We start from the raw sequence: 6,245 nt of genomic DNA, 5'->3' as shown, positions 1-6,245 counted from the left end.
ATATTTTTCATCACACTCGCTCAGTAAATGTGGAATTGCACGCAGGTTTAGCGGGAGTTATAGAAAAAGCGTTCTCCCTAGGGAGTTATGAAGTTTCTAGTGCCATAATTAACAGTTTTTTGTCTTTATACTTAATTTTTGTATCGCAAGTGTGATGAAAAACATTGTGTGTAACTCGGGGCGTAATAATATTGCAAACTCGAGTCTATAAATCGCTCCGGCAAGCCGTCGCGATTTAACTTACTCTCGTTTTCAATATTCAACTTACGCCCCACGTTGCACAATGTACTACAGTGTGAGTCTTTTTAATGTGCACATCGGAAAATCCGAGAAACTACGACAAATTTTATCGACGTAAAAAAGGTTAAAAAATTTTTTTTTGCTCTTAGAATTTTTTTATGATTTTTTAAAGTTTTTTTTTCGCAATTCCATACTACATGTAAATAAAACGTAACTGCTCTTAAACTACATGGCCTATCGACACGAAACAAAAACAATAATGATCAAGGAGAACAGGCTAAGGACATAAAATAATAATTCAAAAAAAAAAATTCACCCTCAATTTATTATTACATGATTTTTACGTAAATTTTGTTTATTTTTCCTACTTTTTTTTAGAAAATGTAAGTTATCTCAATAAAATGTCCCATTTATCTAACATTTTTATTAATTCACGTTATTCTACACCGTATTAGCTTTCAAACAGTAAAATTACCACGTTTATGACTTAGATAAAACATTTGTTATCCGCGGTCAAACAATGGCCTTACCAAGTGCGTAATGGGCGCGTGCAACAAAGGTGCAAGTAGTATTGGCGCTGTACCTAAAAACACCACAGGGTTTTGAGATAAGGCTAAGACTACATAAGGGTAGGCTAAGGCTAATCTACTGACAGTCGCTCTGAAGTTTTCACCGCTGCTACTACTCTTTTCCTACTCTTTGCCGTTTTCATTCATTCGTGTCGTAATTACGTACGGGTGTTTTCGAGTGCTCTTACGATGCCGCGTTTAAGTGAGATTCCTGCGAGACACATATCCGACATCCATTTTTATTATGGAATGGCTCATGGAATTGCTAGAAGAGCACGCGTGCGTGCACGCGTTACATTGGTGCATTTCCAAACCGGATACCGGTGCCGTCTGAACGCAACTTCCAAGAAATCCACAGAAAATTGGCCCGCATTGGTCTCAGAAACGGCAGAGATCGCTGCGAGCCGCAACAAATCATCGATGTCGCTGTCGAAGAAGCAGTACTAAATGCTTTATTCGCAAATCCGAGCATTAGTACTAGGCGTCTGGCCCTGCAATTCGGATTATCACAGAAATCGGTGTGGCGGATTTTAAGAAAAGAAGGTTTGCATCCTTACCATTACCGAAGAGTGCAACATCTTCATGACGACGTAGACTGGCTGGCTGTGGCTGGATCCTGTCTAAAATAAGAGAAAATCCTGAATTCATGAGAACAATACTGTGGATGGATGAAGCTACATTTACGAGAGAGGGCATTACAAATTATCGTAATTTGCACCGATGGTGTCCCAAGGGCGAGAATCCAAAATTAAAACGACCCTCTGGTTTTCAAGTGAGGTTCTCAGTTAATGTTTGGGCGGCTCTCATTGACGACATTTTGGTTGGGCCAATTAATACTGCCGAGAATCTTGAACGGAGCAAGATTTTTGGAACTCTTAAGGGATGATTTGCCGGACCTGCTGGAAGACGTGCCACTCGCATTACGCCGAAGGATGTTTCTGCAGATGGATGGTTGCCCTGCCCATTACGCGCTAGATGTGAGGGCATTCTTGAACAATACCTATCCTCATCAATGGATTGGTCGGCAAGGGCCTGTAGGTTGGCCACCACGGTCGCCCGATATGACGCCCCTTGATTACTTTTTGTGGGGCACAATGAAACAGCGCGTCTACAGCACCCCTATTCAAAATGAGGTGGATTTACAAGAACGCATTATGAACTGTGCGAACGACATTAAAAATGATCCCGCAATGATACGGAGAGCTACACATCAGATTTCAAAACGGGCGTCTTTGTGTCTTCAACAACGTGGTGGCCATTTTGAAAACTTGATGTAATTTATTAAAATTTGCAATTAAAATTTGATTTATGTTACAATGTCTTGTGTTTTAATAAACCAAAAAAAACTTGACACTTTCAAACCCTCGGTAGCATTTACAGTAACTGTCAGATTACGGTCTCTACCTGCGCCTTTGTTGCACGCGCCCATTACGCACTTGGTAAGGCCATTGTTTGACCGCTGATAACAAATGTTTTATCTAAGTCATAAACGTGGTAATTTTACTGTTTGAAAGCTAATACGGTGTAGAATAACGTGAATTAATAAAAATGTTAGATAAATGGGACATTTTATTGAGATAACTTACATTTTCTAAAAAAAAGTAGGAAAAATAAACAAAATTTCCGTAAAAATCTTGTAATAATAAATTGAGGGAGATTTTTTTTTTTAGAATTATTATCTTATGTCCTTAGCCTGTTATCCTTGATCATTATTGTTTTTGTTTCGTGTCGATAGGCCATGTAGTTTAAGAGCAGTTACGTTTTATTTACATGTAGTATGGAATTGCGAAAAAAAAACTTGAAAAAATCATAAAAAAATTGTAAGGGCAAAAAAAAATTTTTTAACCTTTTTTTCCTCGATAAAATTTGTCGTAGTTTCTCGGATTTTCCGATGTGCACATTAAAAAGACTCACACTGTATAAACGCCCAAATAGTGGAAAGGGTGTAGTATGTTATATATGTATTTGTAATTTATTCATAAATCGCTTTCATTTAATACATCACATGGTATATTTTCAGTGATAAAAACATGTATTTTAGAAGTTTTCCATAACGGTAAATTATACTGTTATTCAAATTGATGTACCTAACCTATTTCTCTTATTTTTTAATATTTCTGGCTAATTAGTTTTGAACATTATTAGGGCGAGCGAAGCGAGCCCTATCACTATTCGACGAACTATGCATTCTTGTGGTACACTTTACGGAAAAACTACTGCACTGTTAGGTTTGAAATTTAACATAGTCATTTAAATTCATGTCTAGATGTGTTATCAAACATAAAAATATCATTTTATAAACATAAAAAATAAATAAAAGGGTCAATAATGTGTATTACTACTAACGCCATCTGTTGACCTAGTGTTGGTTATTTATTTTCCTAACAGATGGCGTTAGTAGTAACAAGGTTAAAGGTTGTTCCGTTAAAAATGCGCTGGGTTTTTGGTTCAGTATAATTGGGTAATTGACTACTAGTCAAATGAGTTTCTTTTTTCGAACTGTCAAAACGATTTGCTACTAAGGAATTTACATGAAACACTAGCATGAGACGTCACAATCAAATTACCTACTCTTTATAGTTTTATACGGGATTTCAAATAGAAATGTGACTAAAAATAACTGTTATCTACGTTTATTAATCTTCTGGTGCTTTATGTCATGCATGGTGTAAAATAATTTATTTTAAATACAGTCAAATACCCTATTAGCACCTAATAATAATTAATTATTAGTGAATACGTGACTATTTTTAGGGTTCCGTACCTCAAAAGGAAAATACGGAACCCTTACCTATAGGATCACTCGTGCGTCTGTCTGTCTGTCCGTCTGTCACAGCTTATTTTCTCGGAAACTACTGGACCAATTAAGTTGGAATTTGGTACACATATGTAAATTAGTGACCTAAAGATGGACATGTTTTTTTTGTAATTTTAAAATACATAGGTTCGAAGTTATTTAAGAAAACAGCCAAAAAATGACCATTCACCCCCTTTTATCTCCGAAACTACTGGGTCTAAAATTTTGAAAAAATACACAAAATAGTTCTTTACCTATAGATGACAGGAAAACCTATTAGAAATGTACAGTCAAGCGTGAGTCGGACTTATGTACGGAACCCTAGAAACGCGAGTCAGACTCGCACTTGGCCGGTTTTTTTTATTGAATCTATAATCGTTTTTACTACTATGTCGGTTAAAATCACACGTGACTGCTGTCGATATTGCGGCAATAATGCACAATGCAGTTGGCAGTAATATCGCAGTCGGCAGCAGTATTGCAGCGCGATATTATTACTCCCTTACTGTTTCAAATGCCAAAATCGATTTCGCTGCCAGGGTTTTGACATTTGAGGCAATAATGTAGTCGGCAGTAATATTGCAGTCAGCAGCAGTACTGTAGCGCGCAAATGTCGAAATCGATATCGCTGGCAGGATTTTTGATATTTGCGGTAGTAATACAGTCGGCAGTAATACTGCAGTTGGCAGCAGTATTGCAGGGCGATATTACTGTTTCTAATGACAAAATCGATGTCGCTGACAGGGTTTTTGGCATTTGCGGTAGTAATGCAGTCGGCACACTCGGCAGTAGTATTGCAGCGCGCAAATGTCGAAATCGATATCACTGCCAGGAGTTTTTAATTAATATTATTTACATTTGCAGTAATATAGTCGGCAGTAATATCGCAGTCGGCAGCAGTATTGCAGTGCGATATTACTGCCTTACTGTTTTAAATGTCAAAATGGATGTCGCATTCCACTCTGGACGACCGGCTAAAGCAAGACAGAGGCAGAGGGCCCTTTTTATACATATCGGGTGGCAGAACTTCTCACTTCCCAGGAGCAGTGGGAATGTTTCTTCCCAACAGCTCTCCACAAACTGCCCTGCGTTGACTGATTGTACTGGTCTATCAGCAGGTGATGGGGTCGTCAGTGTCATCACATCGCTACGTCCATATTCATGTCTACCCATCAAGAACCTATAGGTGCTCCGGACATTTGTAAGGCGTGCGCGGAGTTTAAGCCAACACGTGGGGCCCTTTTGATATTTTAATGAGATGTAGTACTCATAGTAGTAGTAGTAAAACATTTATTGTACAAAAAGAAACATAAAACATGAAAAAACACACAAAGTTTTATAGTACAAAGGCGAATGTATCTCTTTCAGGGATCTCTTCCAGTTAACCTTTGAGCAATTGAAGAGAAAGAGAGGAGAGAACGGTAGACATAAAATGTGTACTAAACGGCATTAAAATATGAGATATTTTGGATACATCGAGATATAGATATGATTCCCTTATAATATAGAGATATAGATTACGTAATGTTAAACTCTCATGTATTGAAATGTAGGAAACAAGAATATATTTGTACGAGGAATTTAATGTAAGTAGATACCTATTGATATAATATAATACAAACAGTCTGAAAATGATTTGGGGTATTAATTATATTCAGAAGCCCTTCTTCTTCTTCTCGTGTCGATGGTTTCGTATTTCATATTAAGCGGGACCAGAAGGTAGCGACGGACAGAAGCCCTTATATCACATCATATCCTTTTTAGAGTCCGTACCTCAAAAGGAAAAAAAACGGAACCCTTATAGGATCACTTTGTTGTCCGTCCGTCCGTCTGTCTACTAAGACCTTTTATCTCAGGAACGCGTGGATGTATCGAGTTGAAATTAAAGCATAAGTTCCTAAAAGCTGTGAAAAATTCAAACTTCTAAGTTATCGGAAAAAAATATACTTGTCCGGTTTTTTTAAGATGTATCTCTTATTAAACTACCTTAGTAATTATAACTATATAGGTAGAAAAACTTCGCGAGCCCTTATAAAGCTCTGCTTTTTGCTAGTATAGAGGATATTCACAGTCACTTCACTTGGTATGTATTTTAGAATAATCCATTCAGTAGATCCCAATGTATTTAGAGCAGTTCACAATCAACTCTGCATTGTGTAATTTTTTGATGTTTTCGGTCGGGCTAACTAAAGCAAAGGGGGTGCACAAAAAAGACAGATTTTTTTTACCAAAAGTACAAAATAAATAGGAATCGTAAAATACTTAGAAAAAATTCAATCATAACGCTAAAATAAACATCTTTCGTAGGAAAAACTTTTCTCTAAAAAATGGCCAAGATATTTCACCCGAAAGTTGGGAAAAATCTAGGACAGTAAAAATTTCGATAAATGTTGTGTTAATTTACCTACACCTTTTTTTATTCTGTTATCGTAGAGAATACGCTAAAATAAGCATGTTTTGTAGGAATAATTTTTCTCTAACAATCAAAAATGGTGCTTGCTGATGCTTATTTTAGCGTATTCTCTAGGATAACATCATGAAAAATAGGTGTCATAATAACATCACTCTGATGAATTCTTTCTAAGTACTGCATCCTCTTTGCTTTAGTCCAATCCGGTATAAACCTTTTCGGTCCTATG

This window comes from Cydia splendana, chromosome 27 (genome assembly GCF_910591565.1).
Source record: "Cydia splendana chromosome 27, ilCydSple1.2, whole genome shotgun sequence".
Taxonomy (NCBI): domain Eukaryota; kingdom Metazoa; phylum Arthropoda; class Insecta; order Lepidoptera; family Tortricidae; genus Cydia; species Cydia splendana.
This window is presented reverse-complemented; position numbering follows the sequence as displayed.